The sequence below is a fragment of the Macaca thibetana genome, chromosome 4, assembly GCF_024542745.1.
Source record: "Macaca thibetana thibetana isolate TM-01 chromosome 4, ASM2454274v1, whole genome shotgun sequence".
Lineage (NCBI taxonomy): Eukaryota > Metazoa > Chordata > Mammalia > Primates > Cercopithecidae > Macaca > Macaca thibetana.
Genome location: NC_065581.1, coordinates 14,474,831 through 14,498,174, shown reverse-complemented (window position 1 = coordinate 14,498,174; position 23,344 = coordinate 14,474,831). Strand labels below are relative to the sequence as shown.

General features: G+C 43.2%; 1 long non-coding RNA gene across 1 annotated transcript; it reads left to right on the top strand.

Annotated features, from left to right (window-relative positions):
* The first annotated feature begins 3,629 nt into the window (after positions 1 to 3,629).
* LOC126953730 (uncharacterized) lies at positions 3,630 to 8,750 on the top strand. The gene is made up of 2 exons (XR_007725323.1): positions 3,630 to 3,836; positions 8,427 to 8,750. It is a non-coding gene; the product is annotated as an uncharacterized LOC126953730 (long non-coding RNA).
* The last annotated feature ends 14,594 nt before the right edge of the window (positions 8,751 to 23,344 follow it).

Below are 23,344 nucleotides of genomic sequence, written 5' to 3'. Positions count from 1 at the left end.
TTCCTGTGGCCACCAGCACCCATTTCTGCTTGAAGTGTTGTTTTGTTTTGTGTGTATTGATAGAAAGTTCATTTTGCTCCCTTATAGACTGTCCAGCTCTGTGGCAATCTTTGTGCTCTTAACAATGGATCTCCCCTTTGATTTTTTGAAAACATAACAGACATAAATAGAAGCATTCTATAAGTGCAAAAACAAACAAGGACCCCAAGTATTCTGGACAAAAGCACAGCCCTCGCAGGAGCCCCCTCAGATGTTCAACATCAGTCAAGACCTCACATGCCATTTTCTTCCTCCTCTTACTTCATTTATCTCTTTCTTAGGATTTGGCACAAAAAAACACCGGCCTAGAACTGGAGTTATAATCTGAAACAGTTGATCTACAGTTCGGGATACACTCTGAAGGGTCTCCCAGCATTGTCTTGCTGAAACATGCACAGTCCCCATGGAAGCAGAAGCTTCAACCAAGGGGGAGCTGGACTTCAGGTGGATGGGAAGGAGGTTGATGTGAAATTTGACCCTAGGAGACATGTTCTGTCTCTTATTTATCCCTGAGATAGCTTGGGAAGAGAACTAAGAAGAGGGTAAATTGGGGAGATGGTGTTTTACCTGATGAAGTCTGAGCAGAGCAAGAGATCATGCCACCCACTCCCACACCCTTACGCCCACCAGAAGCAGCAAGGCTCTTCTAACATGGAAGACTCATTTTATTACAGAAGTTTTCAGACTGCTGGATGATTTGTTCTTACGGTCTCAGGGTCCAGGTGGGGTAGAAATGGACTGAAAGGGAAGGCAGGCAACAGACAGGCTGGGTTCTTTGTCTGTGAGGATCACCAGGTTTGTTGTTGGCCATCTATTACAAAATGTTGTGCTTCACATCAGTTGGGTAGTGCCATGAGGCCACAGGGACCTTCATGGAGGCACCCTGGGCCGTGCATCATGGAGCTGGTTCTCCTGCATAGCCACCCAGCTGGAGCCCTATGGAGTCTCGCCACCTCCCAGGGGTTGCCTTGGAGAAAAACCCTGGTCTCTGCCAGCCTTATAGTGACTTGAACCCCCTTTTGCTCCTGTTCTCTTGTTTTTAGCATCAGTCCTGTCTGCCTATTCAACCCAAAAATGAATTTCCTTAACTGAGTCTTGACTTGCCAAGCAAACGTCTGAGTATCTGTTATTTAAATGCAGCCCCTGAAACAAATGAAAAGCTTCTCATATTCCTGTGGGGCAAGGAAGTGCAGAAGTCTAGATCCCAAAGTTGCCCAAAGATTCACTGAGATGTGCAAGTGAGGGCGTTGAGGCGGGTGGAGTGTAGAAGTAAGAGCAGGGAGAAATTTATTCCCCTCTGAAGTTACAGGACAGGAAACTAGTACTACTAATAATAGAAATAATAATTTCTGAGCTAACACTGCTAAATCTTCCATATTCCAGATACAATATTTGATACTTTTATAGGTTTTTCATTGAATCCTCATAACTTGATGAGGCAAATAGCATTTCCCTCATATTAAAGATTGGGCTAAGGATGGAAGTTACATTTTCATGAAGTGCACTGTGCTGGCAGCTTTAGGTATCTTTTCATTAAATTTTTACAGCCCTATAAGATGTCAGATTATATCCACTTTACAGACAAGGAAACTGAGGCAGCTGTCCTGTTCAGTAATAATGCAAAAAGCTTATAGTTATCAACTTGATGAACATCAGTATGAAGGCTTCTGCACTTCCTTGCCCCACAGGAATATGAGAAGCTTTTCATTTGTTTCAGGGGCTGCATTTAAATAACGGATACTCAGATGTTTGCTTGGCAAGTCAAGACTCAGCTAAGGAAATTCATTTTTAGGTTGAATAGGCAGGCAGGACTGATGCTAAAAAGAAGAGAATGGGAGCAAGATTTTAAAGATCCACACCACACCACAATTCCTCTGGGAAGTCAGCTCTAGGCTAAGATACCCTGGATCCTACAGCCTCCCCCTGAGTGTTTCTCTGCAAGCTTTTCTGAATCAATGATCCCGGTGTCCTCCAATGAGAACCCTCAGGCCTATGGAGGTTATTTAAAAGGAAGGAAGGGCCGGGCACGGTGGCTCACACCTGTAATCCCAGCACTTTGGCAGGCCAAGGTGGGTGGATCACGAGGTCAGGGGTTCGAGACCAGCCTGGCCAGAGACATGGTGTTTATTAAGTAGATACAAGTAGAAGGCCAATGAATGCTAAATGAAAAATTCTATTTGTAGTTCTCACTTCTGCCCATTGGACTGCTTTTCTCTCCTTATGGTGTAGCAACGATAACACTTCTCTTTAAAAAGCTGCATAATTTCCTTTCATTGTCACTGAACACTGTTTATTGATTTCTACTTGATGTGCCAGTTGCCCCTGAAAATCATGATATCTGCTGATGGACAAATTTATAACATGGCATGTGACCAAAACTTGTGCCTCTGGTGCAAAGCCACAAGTTTCAAAATAATAAGGATTTAGGAATTCCTTCTCCAGTGCACCAAGCTGAGCCATCCGTCCCTTGCCAACCTGAAAGGTGGACTGAACAGAGTTTATTTCCCTCCCCACTCAGTGCCCACCTCCCTCTACCCTTGAGACCCAAAGCAGTGAAACACTGGGCTATTTGTTCCCCAAAACCACAGAGTGAAGTTTTCCAGCAACGGCAGGAAAAGTTTCTGCATTCCCCAGCTCCCCCGTTCCCTCCCCTTCTCCAATTAATACCAAAGGTTTCAATTATCCTGGAAATCTGAGCTCTGGTATGTTATTAGAATCCTGTTTCAGGAAAACACATTCCCAAGCCCCCAAGTCCTATGGAGAGTTTTCTTTCTCCAGAAGTCACGGGGTAGGACTGTTATCTGAGATCCTTCTCAGGAGGTGGTTTGTTCTTTTCCCCTTTCATGGAAGGCTCTTTCTAGTGAGGAGTGGGATCCTGATGTGATGGGGCCTCGGTTGCCTGGTGGTTAGGAAGTGAGAGGAATTTGAGATTTCCTTCTCGGTGCTTGAAGCTGGCAACATCAGAGAGCCTGCTTCGTCTGACCACCACCTGACACCCTTCACCTCTGACCAAAGAGCGTGCTGCTCTGAGGATGCGTCTTTGTGAACGTACACCATTCCTTTTTCTTTTTTTCTCTTCTGAGCCATACTCTAAATTCCTTTAGGGAACGATCAGATACTTTATCCATTTTTTAAGAAAAGTAATCAATAACTAAGACTACCAGATATGAACTGAAAGAAACCACAAACCCTGAACTACAAAAAAACTGTATTCATTTGTCAAAAATGGAACTTCACCCAAATTAACATCTGCAATAGGTTTGCTTGAACAGCCACAACTCAGCACTGGGCAAACATCACATTTTAATTTTTGTTGTTGTTTTTACATTTTTCCAACTAACCATGATCGATTCTGCTTCTCGAGCCTGGGTAGATCAGGGAAAATGAAAAATGTCAAGTTAAAGGTATAAGTGTCTCTTCATATGACAGAATTTTCATAGCCAGGAACTTTCCAATATCTTCTGGTTAAATCAATTGCTTTTCTGGTGATTTTTCAGTCGGTCAAAAATGAATTCCTCACTGTGGTAACCATGTTTCAAGATGGCCCCCAGTGAGCCTCATTTCCTGGGATTCGTACCCTTGCAGGATCCCCTTCATTGTGACACCAGGGCTGTTCTTTGTGACCATTAGAATATGGCCGAAGTCATGCTGTCAGACTTCTGGGGACAGTGCTGCTTCCACTTTGGTCTTTTGGATCACCTTCTCTGGAGGAAGCCAGTCGTCATGTCATGAAGACACTTAAGCGGCCCAAAAAACTGCAATTCCCTGTCAACAACCAGCACCAACTTGGAAGACAAGTGAGTGAGCCACCTTCAAAGTGGATCCTCCAATGCCAGTCAAAGCTCCAGATAACTGTCACCCTGGTCCAAACCTTGACTACAGCCACATGAGAGACCCTCAAGCCAGAAGCATTGGCTAAACCACTCTCACATTTCTGACTCGGACAAGCTGTAGGAGATAACATATATTTAGAGTTGTTTTAAGCCAATAAATGCTGGGCTAATTTATACAATATCGGAGTTGTTTCTACCTCGCTCCCTCTTCTTTCCATGATGTCTGGTGTGCAGGACCAGGAGCCTGTGTGACCTCAGTGGTGAAGGACAGGGATCTTGGGTCTGTGTTGTGTCCCTGGAATATTCTGCTCTCTTTGGTTATCTGGGTAGTGTTGTGTACTGCTTGGATCTGGTCTCTGGGCTGCTTTCTGCTGATGAGGTCCCTATCAGTTAGTTTTGTGGTTTGTTCTCTTAGCTCAGGTGGGGTTGGCAGCTCTCCTCGATAGACCTCCCCTTCAGCTCCTGCCGGCACTGCAGAGCCACCCCTGGGTTCAAGTTGTCATTCGTGGTCAATACCTGGTCTGGAAGTTCTACCCTGCAGCCTTTAAGGGCTACTGATCACTTTGCCAAGGCTTCTGCAACCTTCCTGGCAGTGTACCAGTTCACTTCTTTGGCCACCTTTCTTGTTCCCATGGGGTACAGGAAATTTCTGGATTCTCCCATGATGCATGAATGCCAAGGGAATGTCAGGATTGCCACCTCAGACACTCACATGAATAGTACCATACCATCATTTTTTCCTTTTGACTGCAGCCTCAGGCTAATTCCATGAGAAAGCGCCCTTGTGGAGTTCCAGAGAGGGAGCGGGAACTAGACCCCTCTGCTGGGGACTTTCCTGTCTGCTCTGGGCTGCTGGAGGGTCAAGACACACGTCCCTGATCATTTGCTGCAATTCTTCTGCCTCTCTTCTTTCTACACTCCATAGGAAGATTGACCAGGATTTCTACTTCTTCTGTTGGAAACTCTTTTTCTGCCATGACTGCCTTCTTCCCCAGGGCAGTTAACCTCCCAACCTGGCAGTCACAGGCAGCAGTGGCTTCTCTATATGGTGGAAGGAACCCTGTGCAGGTTTTCCAGACTGTGTTCTTGGTTTGGGAACTGCAGTGCAGTGAGGATTGAGGCTACTGCAGATGAAAATAAATGGATTTAATATGCTCAAATTATTATCCTCATTATCCATTAATTTTGACTGAACTATAAAGTAAAACTCATTTCCCCCCTTAGTAAACAAACTACACACACACCAAACCAGTTCGAACTGGAGCGACACAAATACATGTTTTTTAACAGGTTTTTCCAAAAGAACTAGATCTAGAGCATCAAAATCACCTGCAAACTGTACCTGAGCCTTACTGTAATTCATTCAGTTCCAAACCTTTTGTCTGAAGTCAGACTGGTGCAGGAAGCAGGTGGAGTTAAGACGCATACAGCTACCTTCTCCGTATATGGACCTAGCTGATTTGTTTCGCCCAGTGTCTTCTAAAATATTTGATTACAATCACCTTTTTAAAAAGTTACATTTGTTTATATACTTGGTACTCTCTTTTTCTCATGGCATACTTCAGGAACTGCTACCCTTTAAGTCTTCTGCTCACAGAACCAGCCAGAAAAATAGTTAGCAACTCTGAAGCAATCTTTGGGATTCCTAGGCTCCACTCTTGAAAGGGCACTGGGTCTATTCCCAACTGTTGCTTGGATGTTCTTCTAAATCAGGCTTGCAAATGAGCCACCTCTAGGATGAAGCCAGCCTTGAGATGCACTTTGTTTCACTTGGACACATTTTGGCTTTTGTGCACTTGAGAATATTTACATAACACAAGCAATCTCCAGTTGCCTCCTTTGAGAGGCTTGTGGACACAGTCAATGATGTGCTATGGGGACTGTAAGAAAGTCTCTGCTAAATAATAGGAAGGAGGGAGTGGCTATTTTTATCTGGGAGGACCAAGAAAGGATTCACTGGGAAATGATACTTGAATCAGAAAAGATGAGGCAAGCTTTGCCCAGAATCAAGAGACAGAAGACATTTTAGGAGAAGGCAGTGTCGTGGAAGTCAGACTAAAATATGTGTATAAAGCAAGGGGAAATTTCAAATTTTTAAAAAATGGGTATAGAAGGGGTAGTCAGCAGAGTCAGATACCTCAGAAAGAGAAAGTAAAATGTGTCCCAAAGAAAAATTCAGTTGAATTTATAATATGAATGAATAACCTTTGTTTCAGCAGGGTGGGCTCCGTGGAGTGCTGGGTTCTGTGGAGTGCACGGCAGGTTCCAGGGAGATGGGTCAGGACAGTGGATTGCTCTGGTTGAAGACAGGGAGATGAAATATAGACTGATTTTCCCCTGGGCTTAAGTATTAAAGGAGGGAGCTATATAGACTATAGCTAAGGGAAAGTTGACTGTCTTCTCAAAAATGGAGAGTGTTGAACATGTTTGTAGGCTTTGGAGAAGGAGCCAGTGGAGAGGGCAGTGTTGAACATACAAAATAAATGCCTAGAGCATCTTTCCAGGGGAAGAGGGGTATGGGCCCAGGCAGCACTCATCAGTGCAGATACCAGCACAGAAATGATGGACCATCCAGTTGTTCTAAGAGTGGGGTTTGCTGAGCAGGATTTGTGGAAAGGCAAAGCATGAAGGACATGGAGAACACTGAAGGCAGAGAGTGGTTGGAGCCATGGACCTTAGATCCCAGGTTCAGACAGGAAAGGAAGCAAAGTCGTGATGGGAAGGTTGACAAGAGGTCTCCCTGACAACATCTTACAGTGTATATTTTGAGGTCTGTATGTTGAAGCCTGTTAATTGCTTGATGCACCTAAATCAAATTTGGAGAACCCTTCCAGCTCATTCATGCCCACTAGGGTGCATTAGAACTGATTTGAGCAAAACAGAAGAAACAATCCACTCCCCAAGTGAAATGTAGTTCCCTGAGTTTTTCTCTACTTTTTTGAGTCATTAAAACACAGTCTTCTTCACCCAAGTCTTGAATAAGTTTATATTTCTGTTATTGTAAGTCTTCTTTGAAAGATGCTTGATACTTCATCAGGAGAAGGAAAGAACATTCGAATCCATAAAAGGTAATATTCATCTGGATGTTCAACTTGAGCTGAGCTTTATGGTCCCAAGTTCCTCAGGTTCACCCACACGTGTGAGCAGATGAGGCCACCTCACCAACAGCACGGACCATAAGACCTCCAGCCTCCCCAGGCAAACCTGGGCAGCCCCAGGAGCCTACTGTATGGATCTGTGAACACTTCTAGATCCCTTGCCCACAGTCATGTTTTCTGGCATCCTCACAGCCCTAAAACCCATGTGCTGACAATGTGACATAGTGTTCTTTTCAGTCCCACCACGGCAGAGACAGAGAAATGCCCTTCCCTCACTCGGCCTGCCACTTTGTCACCTGGCTTGGAAGCAGAGCCCCACAGGGAAACCACCCCCTCAGCTTCTCTCTCTTCAAGGGCTCAGATGAGGAGGGTGGCAGACCCCATCTGATCCTCTTGTGTTTTCTCTCTCTTCCTGTATCTGTAGATACCCCTGTACCAGCTGTCTTCCTCACGGGCGTCCTTTCCTCAAGCAAATCTAACACTCAAAAAGATTCCCACATTCCACTGGCCCATCAGGTCATCTGGCAGGATTATTTTGATCTCATTCTAGGCTTACCCTGAAAAGCTGCTCAATGCATAACGCAGTTTGGAGATGCCTACAGGGTCTTTAAAGTTGGCCACTCCCCCTGCCTCTGCCGCAGATCTGCCTTGTGGGAAATCCTAATAGATATATTTTTTTCCAGTATATTTTGCTCATGTCTGAGAATTCTAATTTGAATATTCACAAATGTCTGTTTGTCCCTGATAAAAAAAAAATTGTGTCCATCTGCTCAGGTTGTCGTAACGAAGTATCCCAGGCTGGGGGGCTTAAACAACAGAAACTTATTTCCACGCTGTCTGGAGGCTGAACATGTGAGATCAAGGAGTTGTGAGGGTTGGTTTCTTCTGAGGCCTCTCTCCTTGGCTTGTAGATGGGAGTCTTCTTTTTGTGTCTTCACCTGGCCATTCTTCACCTGGTCATCCCTCTGGATAGTATTTGTGTCGTCATCTCCTTTAAAAAAAAAAAAAAATAAGGATACTGTTCAATTGGATTAGGGCTCACCCATAGCGCCTCACTCTACTGTAATTATGCCTTTAAAGAAACTATCTTCAAAGTTACATTCTGAGTTAAATTCTGAGGGGTTAGGATTTCCAAGTATGAATTGAGGAGCACACACTCAGCCATAATGTTGGCTCTGGGGGAGTCAAAAGAAGGTGAGGGCAGTGAGGCAGGGCCTTATGTGAGACCCTGAGGGCCACTGGGTAAAGGGATTCCCAGTGGGTCCAGGGGCTGGCAGAGCTTGGTGGAATGTTCCATCATCCTCCACTGTGATCGAGCACAGGGCCATTGCGAGCAGAACTGAAGGTGAGTGGCTTCGGAAAATCCCCTGTGCTGTCATGCACTTTTATTAATTAAAGGCTTCTCAATGGTTTATCCACCTTGATTAAACAGATGATTTTATCTTTGCAACCACAGTGAACCCTGAGGGATGGGAACCAGCTGGTGGACAACTGCAACCTCAAGACACAAGGTCAGAAAGGCACAAGGTGTTCAGAAAGACCCGGAACGAGGAAACCACTTCATAGTCTTCATATCATTGAAACTGTGGGACATAAAAATTTGAAAGGGTTTGGAGTGAGTGAGGAATGGTAAATGCAACTTGTGCCTGTAGTGTATTCTCATTTAAGAACTGATAAGTACCAGTGATAGCCCATTGATTTATTATGCCATCTTTATTGTTTTTAGTTTTGGGAAAAAAATCATATAAGGGTAAAAATTATAAAAGTTTTTATAAGTTCACCTGAGATCTTGCTGTTCAAACTCTAAACTCTGTTTTCTCTGCTAAGACTTTAGTTCCAAAATGGTACATGATAATGTGTAGTTGCTGGGAAGGGATATATGGTACACTTTTTACATTTTTTCATTTTATTTTTATTTATTTAGACACAAAGTCTTGCTCTGTGGTCCAGGCTGGAGTGCAGTGGTGCAATCATAGCTCACTGTAGCTACTCCTGGGCTCAAGCTGTCGTCTCACTTCAGACCCCATCTCCATCCCGGCCAGTGCACACTACCCTGCTGGGTTACTATTATTTTGTTTTTTGGTAGAGATGGAGTCTTGCTAGGTTGTTCAGGCTGGTCTTGAACTCCTGGCCTGAAGCAATCCTCCCACCTTGAAATTACAGGAATGAGCCAGCACACTTGGCCCAATACGGTACATTTTGAGACAAGCCCAAGATACTGTGGGGGCTGGGAGGAGTCGCATGCTTGAGGTAGATAGTCTTTATTCTGGTGTATGGCTCAGCACTTAAGAAACACATTCTTCATTTTTATTTCAGGATCAATGTAAAAACATCTTTCAAACATATTGAGTACTTTAAGGGATATACTACAGTTGGCTATTAAAAATACATTAGTAATGGTATACACCTATTATGGCCTTGGAGTACTAATCCATTATTCACTCATTCACTCAACAAATAATTCCTGAGCACATTCTATATATTAGGCAGTACGCCCCCAGCCACGAATACAACAGACAAGGACCCTGCCCGCAGGGAGTTGATAGAATGTGAAGAGCTGGGGTGACAAAGTAGGAATGGACTGATGGAAGCCTCAGGAAGGGCAGTGCGGGATGCAACGAAGAGGTAGGCAGAGACTGGCTAATGCCTGGGGAAGGAAGCTCCTGAATGATTTCATGCCTAGGAGAGAGAGGTTCCCATTCATGTGTTTGAAAGATCACTCAGGCTGTTGGGCGAACAATAATTGTAGGCACAGAGAAGTGAGCTTGGAGACTGCAGTGGCCCAGATAAGTGGAAAAATAGTCCAGAAACAGAGTTGGAATTGGGAGTCTGAGAAGTGACATAGACAGAGAAGAATGTGTATGCCATCAACACGGGGGCAAGAAGAATTGCTCAGAACGTAAAAGACTGCACTAAGGAAATGGGCATACCTAACAGGTAAAACTAAATTTGGGCCAAGAAGGCACTCCTGACAGCAAGGGCTACTTCATTCTGAAAAGGGCTACAGAAGAGAAGTGGGTGCATCTTCCCAGGAGGGCGGCAGGAAAGGGACTGGAGAGCCAGCCATAGGTTGAATGGCTGAGGTGTGCTTCTGCATAAAGGCAGGTGGCTAGAGTGGAAGAGCTGACATTGTCCCAGGCATTGATTCCAATCTGTGGCATTTTGTTGTGCCCACTGGCAGAGCTTCTTCCTCTTCCTACTGCGTCATCCAATATGGTAGCCACTAGCCATATGTGGCCATTTAAATTTAAACTCTAAAGTATTACATTAAATTAAAAATTCAGTACCTCAGTTACATAAGTCACATTTCAAATGCTTAATTGTCCCATGTGGCTGGTGGCTACCTCATCCGTTAGTGCAGCTGCAGCACACTTCCACTGTCACAGAAAATCCTGTCGGGCAGGGCTGCTATAGAAAGTTCTCACTCCCTTGGAGCAAACACCTCCAGGAATATTTCTGAGCACTGCCTGCTAATCTTAGCTCCACCTTGCCGGCTCTCTGTGGCTAACCCTTTTGTCCGGGGCTCTATGCTTGCTCTCTGCCTCCTGTCTTAGGCCACCTGTCCTACCCTCTCTTTCGTGCCCAGCTTGTCCTCCCCTGGGTTGTAAATCCAGGTCCTCTCCTCCAAGGCTCTGTGCCATGCACCAGCCTATCTACTCCTAAGCCACGAACCAGCTCTTGGACTACCTTGGGCTCAGCCTTGGGCCCCATTTGCTAAGTCTAGCAGGCTGAAGATTCCAGAAGAGCCTGCGACCCAGGCTGACAGGAGAAATGACATGCCAGTGTTCGGGCCCCAGAGTGTGACCTCCCAGGTTTCTTAAGGGTGAGGGTTGATGTTTTCTTCAGAGGAAACAGCCCAGAGGGGAAATCGGACAGGGGAGAAATGTCATTCCCTGGGCCGTAAAGAAGAAGTTAGGGCCTCAGAAGAGAAACAATAAATAAAATAAAAGGCGCAAGAATTTTATGCTTTCTCTGTACTTCAGAAAGCAGGTTTCATATATATTTCAATACCCAGTGTGCTCAAGAATGGATCAGATGTGCACGTGCCTGCAAACCCAAAACACAGCTGGTAGGTCTAATTTTAGGTTTCCGAGCATTGGCACTGTCCCTCTACCCAATAAGCACTGTCTGATCTTCCAGAGCCTGCACGCAGAGCGGGACTCAGCTGAACTCACTGACAGTCCTGTATGTGAGCGTGACAGGCACTTTATTCTCGGCTCCCTGAGAGGGGTCAAAAGGCTATGCCCACTCAGGTGTGACCTCCCAGGACCAGGGGAAAGGGCAGCCCTTCCCACCGGCTCGCTCTGGGCCTCAAGTCGTTTTGAGCACCTCTAAAAAAGCAGTTTGAAAGGAAGTCTTATAAGAAAAAAGATAATAATACCCGGCTCTTTTGATGGGCTGGATGGGGTCGTTCAGAAAGAGAATGTCCCCGCCTAGAACAGGTGTTCCATGGAATATTACTCCACATCTTTCCTCGAATGATCAAGGAAACCAGGGTACTGGCTGATGGGAGCTTCTGGAGCCATGATGCTTGGGTTAGAATCTGGTTCTGTCATTTATTGGTTATATGACTTTGGGTGAGTTACTTAACTTCTCTGTGCCTCAGTTTCCTCATCTGAAAAGTGGTGCTAATAATAGTGAATGAGGTGATGTGTATAAAGCCAGAGAAGTACCTCACACAGAGCAAGCATTTCACAGTTGCTAAGGTGGAGCCAAGGGGCCCTCCAAAGTTTCACTGAAAAATCAACTTGCAAAAGATTAACTGGAGAAAAGGCATACTAACATATTTAACAGGTAAACACAGGAGCTTTCAGAACGAAGACTCAAAGATAGAGGGGAAAATTGTCCTTCATGTTTTTGTGAGACGGAGTCTCGCTCTGTCACTCAGTCTGGAGTGCAGGGGCGTGATCTCGGCTCACTGCAACCTCTGCCTCCCAGGTTCAAGCGATTCTCCTGCCTCAGCCTCCCGAGTAGCTGGGACTACAGGCACGTGCCACCACGCCCAGCTAATGTTTTGTATTTTTAGTAGAGACAGTGTTTCCTTGTGTTAGCCAGGATGGTCTCGATCTCCTGACCTTGTGATCTGCCCACCTCGGCCTCCCAAAGTGCTGGGATTACAGGCGTGAGCCACATGCCCGGCCAATTGTCCCATTTTTATGTTTAGGTTTCACAAAGGATGGACAACCCTGTAGAAATGCAACTGGACAAAGAGGGTATGATCTAATGCTAATAGACTGAGTGGTGACACCCAGCAAGACCTGCCTTTCTAGATTCTTCTTGGCTTCTCTGTGCATCATTCCCTCCTTCTAGGAATGGGACAGGACTGTCTCTGGAATGGGAGTGGAGGTCTTATGACTGACAGTCAAACAAGGTAGATCAGATCATTTCTGAATGTCCAGTTTTTACACAGAAAGGTGGAGGGGAAATTAGAGTAATACTTTTAGGTTTCATGCCTAGCTTTGGGGAAAAGGGGTTCTGGTTTGTATGAGTCCACTTGGGAAAGAGGGAATTCCAATTTCTACGACTAGTCTTGGGGGAGAATAGGACTGAGAGACAGGAGGACAGGAGAAGGTCAAATAAAAAACGTTTGCTTCTGAGGATGCTTCTTTTTTGTTTTCTTGAGAGAGTCTCACTCTGTCGGCCAGGCTGGGGTGCAGTGGGGCAGTCTCAGCTCACTGCAACCTCCGTCTCCCAGGCTCAAGCAATTCTCCTGCCTCAGCCTCCCAAGTAGCTGGGATTATAGGCATGTGCCACCATGCTCGGCTAATTTTTGTATTTTTAGTAGAGATGGGATTTCTGCATGTTGGCCAGGCTAGTCTCGAATTCCTGAGCTCAGGTGATCCGCCTGCCTTGGCCTCCCAAAGTGCTGGGATATAGGCATGAGCCACTGTACCTGGTCCTGAGGATGCTTCTGAAGCCACTTCTGAGGTCTTCATTTCGGGGTATTGTTTTCTGAGCCCCAACAGTAACTATTATTATTTACTGAATATTCTGGTTTGAGGCACTTAGCACTGATAGTATCACAGCAAAGACAGCAAAAGGTAGTGGTTAAATGCATAAATGCTAGAGTTTGCCTTGGTTCAAAGCCCAGCTCTGTGAATTTAAGCAAGTTAGTTAAGCTCTTTGTGTCTCGGTATTTTCATTGATAAAATGAAGGTAATAATATAGGCATAATAATAGTATCTTCTCCAGATGATCATTAGGAGGATTAAAGGAGCTAATATATGTATATAATAAACACTCAGAAGAATGCCTGGTATTACAGGGTAAGAACTTGATAACAGCTAACTGTCATTATTATTATTATTATCATTATTATTATATGGATTTTCAACTTTCAAAGAGCACAGTAGTGTTCACTGAAGGTTGAAATGAGACTAAGCTTCATTTACTCTTGCTTTGAAGAATCTGAGGGAGCTGCGGGATCTTACAGGCCCCAATTTAGTTAATCAGCAAGTATTTGTAGACTGTGTACAACGTGTCCAGAACTGGCTGCTGTTGCGAATACCCAGTAGCATTGTGTAGGCAAGTTCTTGGGTGATGAAAGTTCAGACATTGCTGCTCATGCAGAGGTGAGTCTAGGCCTCTGCGGTTTGTCTAGGCAAGGCATCGCCAATGCTACAAATATTATGGCGTCTCCAAAACATCACCAGCCTCCACACCAAGAAGCCAAGAAGGAAGACTTCTGTCTCAGACCTTTGAAGATACCCCTAGTGCGATTCCCACTGGAGTCAAGGCTCAGACTAAGGAGGCAGAATATAAGGAGGACTCGTGGCATTTCTCAGGCCTCTCTGTACTGCTCTGGGCCTTCTCTTGTCACTTGGCTTCTTATAAATGGGGGAGCAATCCCCCGTGTGGGGTCTTTAAAGATGACCCCACACGGCCATGGGAATTATAGTTGGAGAGCATATGAAGTTGAAGGATAGAGGCTGGCAAAGGTCATGAAGAGCACCCTGCCACGTGGGGCCATATCGGAGTGCTAAGGGAGCTGACTCAACCAAGGTAGTGCAGAGTTGAGACAGGGGGAGAGAGAGAGAGAGAGAGATGAGGAGAGAGAGAGGACTCATGGACTAGTGCCTTTATTGGACGTCAGAAGGGAGTCCACAAGCAAAAGGTGTGAGGGGATTGGACTGATGGTGTTGATGTCACTAGGTCCCAGTCAGGGGAGCACAAAGTGGGGAATCTGTGGCCTGGACCAGCCTTAGCACACTGGTGCACCTGGTCACCTGGGCAATGTGCTCACAGCCCGTTTGCAAGAATGTTGAGGCATCAGGAAAGTTTGAACAATTGACAATATAATGTCTCACCATTGCCAGCCTTCTGTGTTGCAGAGATGCCAAGAGGGAGACAGGAGACTGAAGGGGTAATGATGGTGCCCTCACCCTCTTGAGTCCCCCTAACTCAAAGTCGTTCAGTGTCCTCGTCTCCATCTCACCCTGGGGAAGCCTCATCAGTGGCAGGTAAAGCAGCCATGAGACAGAGGAGGCCATGAAGGGCCCTTCCTCCTTCAGTTGCCTTGCTCTTGAGCCTGGCTGAGGCTGAGGAATAAGTGTGTGAGAGTCATGATAGCGTCTTCAGGTTGGCCTGTAACTCCGACTCTGTGAAGAAGTGAAGTCCAAAGGCAAGAACGTTTGTTCCTGGTCTCTGTGGGGTCATGTTGGCCCTGGCAACCTTGCCCCAGGTGGGGCCTTCCTTCCTCTGGGAACAGCATTCGCTGTGGTGAGGACCTGCAACCTGGCTCCATCTCCTCCTCTTCAGAAGGTGGACAGGAAGAGGAGAAGAGATGCTTCTTGTTGCCCTTGTGAAAACTCAGCCTCCAGGCTCACCAGGGATAGAGACCTGTAGATTCCCATTCTCTTCAGGAGTTAGGAAAAATGAGGGAATAGATTTAGGATTTCACTTTCTCCAGAGGGAAAAAGGAAGGTCTTCTCAGAAATAGCATCCTTCTCGCTCTTTTTCGCCTTCAGTTGCTTTCAATTTAAGTCAATTAGACAGAAAACGAGCTCATAGAACCTACAGCTGAACACACCTGGGGTTCCTATTTACCTATTTATTATTTATTTGTCTTTTTCCCCCCTTCTCCCCCCAGCATCTTGTTCTTGAAACTTGTCTGGTTCAGCATTTCACTGGCTTGGTTAAGTATCTTGTAAGGAAATCATTTATAATAAAGCTGGTATGCTTGGGTTTATCATTTCTAAGTGCGGGTCAGGATTTAGTTCGCTATGTTAAACTCTCCATGCTGCATGTGATTTGTCAAGCTTTGTCAGGAACAAAAAGTTCCGGGATGTGCAAAGCAGGACTGCTTGGTTTCCATGGAGATACTTCTAGTTAGGCTATGGAAATCCTGAAAAGGCCAGAGGATGAGTGACAATACAAGGATTTAGCGGCTGATCTGAAGAGCCAGACTGAATTAATGAGATTTTTCACAGAGCGTTATTAGCAAGGCTAGCACCGTATGGCTCTTAGGCCCTCGTTTTCTCAGCTGCAGTCTTGGAAAACAGAAATGGAAAGATTTAATTGCTGTTTTTTAAACCCTTTAAGATTATTTTAACCTATAACATTTTAAGGTTGTAATAAAAAATGGGGTTCTTTTTTTTTCATCACTCAGTTACCGTTATTACTGTGTTTTTGGTGGCAGTTGCCCTCCATGTGCATGAAGATGGGAAATTCAATAGTACTTATTATATTGAGCAGTTAATTCCCACATACTGTGAACACATTACTGTTCAAAGTAGGTTATCTGGCATTCCATTTAGAGCTGAGGGAGAGATACCATGTCGCTGGCTTTATGTCTCCTAGGGCTATATTAATTATTTATTATAGACTGCTGATGTCAACCGCTAACTCAGGCAGGTCAGAGTTTGTACATATATCTAACCAATGTCTGGCTTTTGGGAGTTTGGATGTGGATTTCTGGAAACTAGCAATCTGTGTGTTTTGTGAGTTTAATTCCATGTGCTGCCACTGCCGCTGTTAACACCAAAAGGAAAGGAGCTAAGGAGTCTTCTCGGCCATCTTCAGGTAGCAGTTGCCTCCAAAGTTTGGGAGACACACTGTCAGAGGCCTCCTTCTTCTCCCCCCACGGCCTCCCCGTCCTTGCCAACTTTTTTTTTTTTGCTTTTGACATAAGTCTTGCTTTGTCACCCAAGCAGAGTGCAGAGGCGTGATCTTGGCTCACTGTAACTTCCGCCTCCTGGGCTCAAGTGATTCTCCTGCCTCACCCTCCTGAGTAGCTGGGACTACAGGCGTGCGTCACCATGCCTGGTGAATTTTTGTAATTTTTTTTTTTTTTTTTTTTTTTTTTGGTAGAGAAGGGGTTTCACCATGTTGACCAGGCTGGTCTTGAACTCCTGGCCTCAAGCGATCTGCCTGCCTAGGCCTCCCAAAGTGCTGGAATTACAGGCGTGAGCCACCGCATCCGGTCTCTTCTCCCTTTCTTTGCAAGGATTAATACCAGAACTAATTCCAGTCCTTTTTTATTCCCCACAACTGTGGTGAACCCAGCTCTGAGCTTAGAAATTATGGGTGCAATTAGCTGGTTGCCTTTTCATTTCCCACACTTTCCCTGCGCAAACTCTCCATAAAATGTCAGTATCTGCCACTTCCTGAAACGAGACGTGCGGTGCAGGGAAAGCAGCTCGCCAGGCGCTGCTCTTGCTTGTTGGTTTGTAGAAGGGCACATGCCCATATGTTTCTGGGAGATGTAAAACCATCGTGTTGCTGCTGAGCAATCCACAACAAAAGCACATGCTGCCTGCATTCCCCAGATTCCTGTACAGTAGACTAATCCACTTAATCTCACTGTTAGCTTCCCCGGGCGGGAATTTCACAGTCTCTTTTGATTTAGTGGTTTGTAAAATCTCTGATTAAGTGCCTCTGCCCTCCTGTTATTGTCTCTCTATTCCCTAAATGATTTTGTGGGGAAGAAACCAGGGAAGTTGAAACAGGGGTCAACACACCCTCATCCTTACCTACTTACTCGGTTTTTCTTTATCATTCTTAATTGAATTGTTTTAGTTTTATGCACTTTTTTCCCCCTTGACTCTGCTGACACGTGACAGCATTTTGCTTCTTAAATTATAAAATACGCCCTTTTACTTTGCCAATTCTTGGTGGGTCCTCCCAGCTGTGCTAAGTTTATCTCTTGGAATCTAAGAATCCACTACTCTCCTTGTCTTTAGAAGGGTGGTGATGTGAGCAAAGGTAATGGAAACAGACAGACCTGACCTTGAGACCTAGTTCTGTCATTTGCTAGCTGTGTGATTGTGGGCAAGTTGCTTCACCTCTCTGGTCCTAATTTCCTCATTAAAAGTGAAGATTAAATGCTACAGCATATAGAAAGTTCCTAAGTGGGCCAGGTGCGGTGGCTTACACCTGTAATTCCAGCGCTTTGGGAGGCCAAGGTGGGAGGATCACATGAGCCCGGGAGTTTGAGACCAGCCTGGGCAACATAAGGAGACCTCATCTCTACAAAAAATACAAATAAATTAGTGAGGCATGGTGGTGTGTGCCTATAGTCCTAGCTCTTCAGGAGGCCGAGGCAGGAGGATCACTTGAGTCTGCTGGGTCAAGGCTGCAGTGAGCTATGATCATACCTCTGCACTCTAGCCTGTGCAGCAGAGCAAGATCCTGTCTCTAAAAAATAAAAATAATTAAAAAATAAAAAATATATATATATAAAGTGCCTACATGCCTGCACAAAGTAGATACTCAACAAATGATGATAGTAATAGCTATCATTCCTATAGGTGTACATATTGTACACAGCAGTGATTTGACTTGGGGCATTTTACTAAGTCCTTTGATGTGTGTTTTCCTGATGTCTCTGCTTAGATTAAGCTTCTTGAAGTTAAGAGCCCAAGCTTTCTATTTATTTTGTAACTGCTTCCTGCATTTACTTTGTGCTATTTTCCTGCCTGATTCTCTGCCTCTTAAAAATGCCTATCGTCATCATAGCAATGCCCAAACTAACTCCAGTTCTACAAATAAAGCTTACGTCCTTCTCATCAGAGTGTAGCAGGTACAAATTGCACTCTAGAATTTGGAAGTAGGAAACATGGCAGTTCATTATTTAAAAAAAAAAAAAAAAAAAGAGGAAATTACATGTGGCTCTGAGCTCCCACTATGGAAGTGGGAAAGAAGGGAGGGAGGGAAGGAGGGAGGGAGGGAGGGAGGGAGGAAGGAAGGAAGGAAGGAAGGAAGGAAGGAAGGAAGGAGGAAAGAAGGAAGGAAGGAAGGAAGGAAGGAAAGAAGGAAGGAAGGAGGGAGGGAGGGAGGAAGGAAGGAAGGAAGGAAGGAAGGAAGGAGGAAAGAAGGAAGGAAGGAAGGAGGGAGGAAGGAAGGAAGGAAGGAAGGAAGGAAGGAAGGAAGGAGATACCTGGAGGTATTTTCAGTTGTTGGCAGTGACTTTTGTTTGTTTTTGAGACAGAGTCTCACTCTGTCACCCAGGCTGGAGTGCAGTGGCATGATCTCAGCTCACCGCACCCTCCACCTCCCAGGTTCAAGCAATTCTCCTGCCTCAGCCTCCTGAGTAGCTGGGACTACAAGTGCATGCCACCATGCCCGGGTAATTTTTTGCATTTTTAGTAGAGACCAGGTTTCACTGTGCTAGCCAGGATGGTCTTGATCTCCTGACCTCGTGATCCACCCACCTTGGCCTCCCAAAGTACTGGGATTACAGGCGCAGTGACTTTTAAGTTTACCATAGGTGTCACTTGCTCCCATACGATCTCTATACTCCGATTATTGTCCTCTAGTGGGCTGTTTCCTTCCTTTTAGTCCCTCATACCTACCATGCTTGCACCAGTGTCTCAGACCAATTATGGCAGCCAGTCCATTAACTGTGGATCCCTCCAAAGGTATCCCAAGACTCCATTTCCTCATTCAGTACCTCTGCTCCAGCACTAGATTGAGAAGGAAAGAAAAATTAGTATTTATTGATCATTTCCTATATAACACATTTAAATGTGTTGCCTAGTTTAGAATCAGGCTATAATCCCAGCTCTTCCATTCCAAGCTGCATGACCTCAGGTGAGACACTTACCCTCTGCAAGATTCACCTTACCTCACCTGTAAAAAGAAGATGCTAAAAAAAAAAAAAAAAATCAATTAAAATAAAAGATTCTTTTGTACTATTAAGCTTTGGCCCTTATCTTTATCCGCTCCTAACAACCTAATTTTCTGACTCTGTAATTTTATTTTTTCCATTTTTTTCTTCTCTGCTAGACAAGAAATAAATGGAAAGCCAATCTTCAGATAAACTAATCAGTGCTAATGGATGTTAATGATTTAAGGGGTTTACCCTCTCAAAGGGATTTGCATTTTAATAGGTAAATTCCATTTCTTAGTTCAAAACATATTGAGTGTCTAGTGCCTGTCAGATTAACTTTAACCTAAAATTTCCCAAAACATGCACCATGAAAAAGAGTTCCCCGGTCAACTAAATTTTTAAAATGCAATGCATCAACTTCTGCTTCTGCCCGAGATGAGATAAAAGGGCCTGAATTTATCCTCCTTTCTGAAACAACAATAGAAAAACATACAAAATATATGAAATAATGATTTTCAAGACTTCTCAGCAGGGAACAAAAGGCAATAATTCAGACAGAGCATGAAGGGGAGTCCTAGGAGTACTCCAGCTTACTGCCCTGAGAAAACTTCCAGACTGCAGTGCAGGGAGGGGAAACCCAGGTAGAGCAGAGGAGATGGGGCTGAGGATGTAGGAGATCACCATGGCTGGAGGTCATGGGATGGCATTCAGAGAGAAAACCCTGGACATCTGCAAAGGTCCCGCATGAGTGCACAACAGAGTACAGACCAACACATGCATGTGAGGAAGCTACCCAAGAATGGGGCAAGAAAAAAAACCTGAAAGAATGAGAGAATAGTGCCTGACACATACACAAAGCTGAGAATGGTGACTATTCCCAACAACCAGACTGGAAAACTCAATTCGTGAGGCATTTGGGTAGAATACTTAGCAACGTTGTGCCTTAGTAGTGGAGAATAATTAGCCTCAGATAAAGCGGTTATGGACCTGCCTAACAAATCATAAAAGCTATATCTGAAAGAATCAAATCATTTCCAATTCATCCCAGAACAAAGCTCAAGAATAGTTATACAAGAATATTTAAACAAAAATATTTAGAGCTCAACAAGGTAAAAATCCACAATGTCTGGCATCCAAATAAAGATATCAAGCATTCAATAATCAGTGAATTGAAGGCAATCCAGAACCAGCACAGACGTTAGTTAGAACTAGCAGACAAGAACAAACTAGTTGTCAGAACTTTATTCTGTATGTTCAGATAGTGAAGTAGAGATATGGAAAATATTTTAAAAGACCCAAATGAAACTTCTGGAGAAAAACTTTACTGTCTGAGATTAAATAATAAATGGGATTGATGGCAGATTAGACATAGTAGAAGAAAAAATTAGTGAACTTGAAGATGTATAGTAAGAGAAAATATCCTAAATGAAGCACAGAAAAAGTAGACTCAAACAAATGATAAAAGTATCAGTGAGCTGTGAAAAAACTTCATGTAGCTTAATATGTGCATAATCAGAAAAATGATCAAAGGCATTCTGATTGAGAATTTTTCAAAATGGTTTTTCAAAACAGGATAAATACCAAACAAACAAAAATACTAGAATAGCACGGTAAAACTGCAGAAATCAAAGACAAAGAGAAAATCTTAAAAGCAGCCAGAGAAAGACACATTACATTTATGAGAACAAAAATAACATAGATAATAGAAATAGAAGCCAGACACACCTGTAATCTCAGCACTTTAGGTGGCTGAGGTGGGTGGATCACTCGAGGCCAGGAATTGGAGACCAGCACGGCCAACATGGCAAAACTCCATCTCTACTAAAAATACAAAAATTAGCTGGGTGTGGTGGTGGGCCCCTGTAGTCCCAGCTACTCAGGAGGCTGAGACAGGAGAATCACTTGAGCCTGGGAGGTGGAGGTTGCAGTGAGCCACCAAAATTGCACCACTGTACTCCAACCTGGGTGACAGAGTGAGACCCTGTCTCAAAAAAAAAAAAGAAAGAAAGAAATAGAAGCCAGAAAAAAATATCATTATTAAAGTGTTACACATAGATAAATAAAGTAAGTAAATGACTGCCCACCTAGAACTGTATACCCCAAGACAACATCCTTCAAGGTAAAGGCATAATAAAAAAAGTATTCAGTGGTAAATATACAAAGTTGACATTGACTCTAACAAATTGAGTTCACATATGGTAATCTCTAGGGCAGCCACTAAGATAACAGTACTAAAAGATATAAATAAAAGCTAATAGACAGAAAAGGAATAATAAAATACACTCAGTAAATACTAAAGAAGGTTGGAAAGCAGAGAATAGGGACACAAAGGACACGTGTGAAAAACAAAACATAATTGCATGGTAGATACAAACCTACATTTATCAGTAATTATTTTAAATGTAAATAGAACATATATTCCAATCAAAACAAAGGCAGTCAGACTGTATTTTAAAATACCACAACTAGATGCTACTTATATAGACACAATCTAAATGTAAGAAAACCAAAAGATTGAAAGTAAGAGTTACACCATATGACCACTTACCAAATGAAAGCTGAAAAAGCTCCACTATTAGTAGAAAAAGGAGACTTTAAGGCAAGAAATTCTACTAGAGATAAACATGAAATTTTTGTTAATGAAGCAGACAAATTTAGTTAATAAAACAGGGTCAATTCAACAGGAAGATATAATGATGCTGAAGTTGTACATATAACATATAACTTTAAAATAAAACTTCATATAACACATATAAATAAATAAAAATATACAAATAAAATATATTAATATATAATAAACTTCATAAGACATATAACTTTAAGATATATAAATAAAAAGTTTACAGAATCAAAAGGAAAATTAGACAAATATGCAAATATACTAGAAGATTTTATTAGTTTTCTCCCAGTAATCAATAAAACAATTGGATATACAGAATATTTAAATACTTTTAACAAGCTTGATCTAATTGACATGTATTAAAAATTGTACCCCCAAAGTGCTGAATATAAAGGCATTTTAAGTGCCCAAGGAATATTTTACTACAACTGAATTAATTCCGAGCCATAAAGTGAGTCCCAACAGATTTGTTAAGGATAGAAACCAGAGTGTATTCTCTAAGCACTATAGAAGTAAGCTAGAAACCAGTAACAAAATCCTACCTAGAGAAACACCAAATGTTTGAAAACTTAAGAGTAAACTTCTATGTAACTGAAGGGTGATAAAAGAAATCATACTGGAAATTAGAAAATATTTCAAGCCAAAGCAAAATGAAAATACTATATATAAGAACTTGGGGGCTGGGTGCAGTGGCTCACGCCAGTAATCCCAGCACTTTGCAAGGCCAAGGTGGGTGGATCACCTGAGCTCAGGAGTTTGAGACCAGCCTGGCCAACATGGTGAAACCCCGTTTCTACTAAAAATACAAAAAATAGCGGGGCGTGGTGTCTGGCACCTGTAATCCCAGCTACTCGGGAGGCTGAGGCAGGAGAATCACTTGAACCCAGCAGGTGGAGGTTGCAGTGAGCCAAGAGATCGCGCCACCGTACTCCAGCCTGGGTCACAGAGCGAGACTCCGCCTCAAAAACCAAACAAACAAACAAACAAAACAACTCGTGTTATGTGACTAAAATAATGCCAAGATGGGAATTTTTTGTTTTAAATGCATATATGGAAAAAGAAGAAAAGTTGAGATTAATTAAGCATCTATTTCAAGAAACTAGAAGAAAAAATTTAAAGAAAATTGAAGGAATGTAATAATAAAGTTAAGAGCAGAACTCCATGAAATAAAAAACAAAAACAGACAAAATCAACAAAATAAAAAGTTGTTTTTTAAAAGATTGATAAATTTTTTTTAAAAAGGTTGATAAAGTTGACAAACTCTAACAAGCCTGATCAAGAACAAAAAAATAAAAGACACAAATTTTCAACATGAAGATTGAAAAATGGGAAGTCACTACAGTTACAAGGGATATTTAAAATAAGTTGTAGAGAAATTTAGAAGTAGAAAAATTCTTTGAAAAATATAGCTTACAAAATGGACACAGGGAGAAATAGAAAAACATAAGCAATCTTATTTCTCCTAAAGAAATTGTGTTTAAAATGAAAAACCTCACTTCAAAGATAAATCCAGGTCCAGATAACTTCAACATGAAGTCATCCTTTTAAGAAAGAAATAACACCAATTCTTCTGAAATATAGATATGGAGAAAACATTTTCTATCTCATTTCATGAGGCTAGCATAACCTTGACAAGGATACTACAAGAAAAAATTTACAATATAATACCTGTCATAAATAGGCACAAAGATTCTAACAAAAAAAT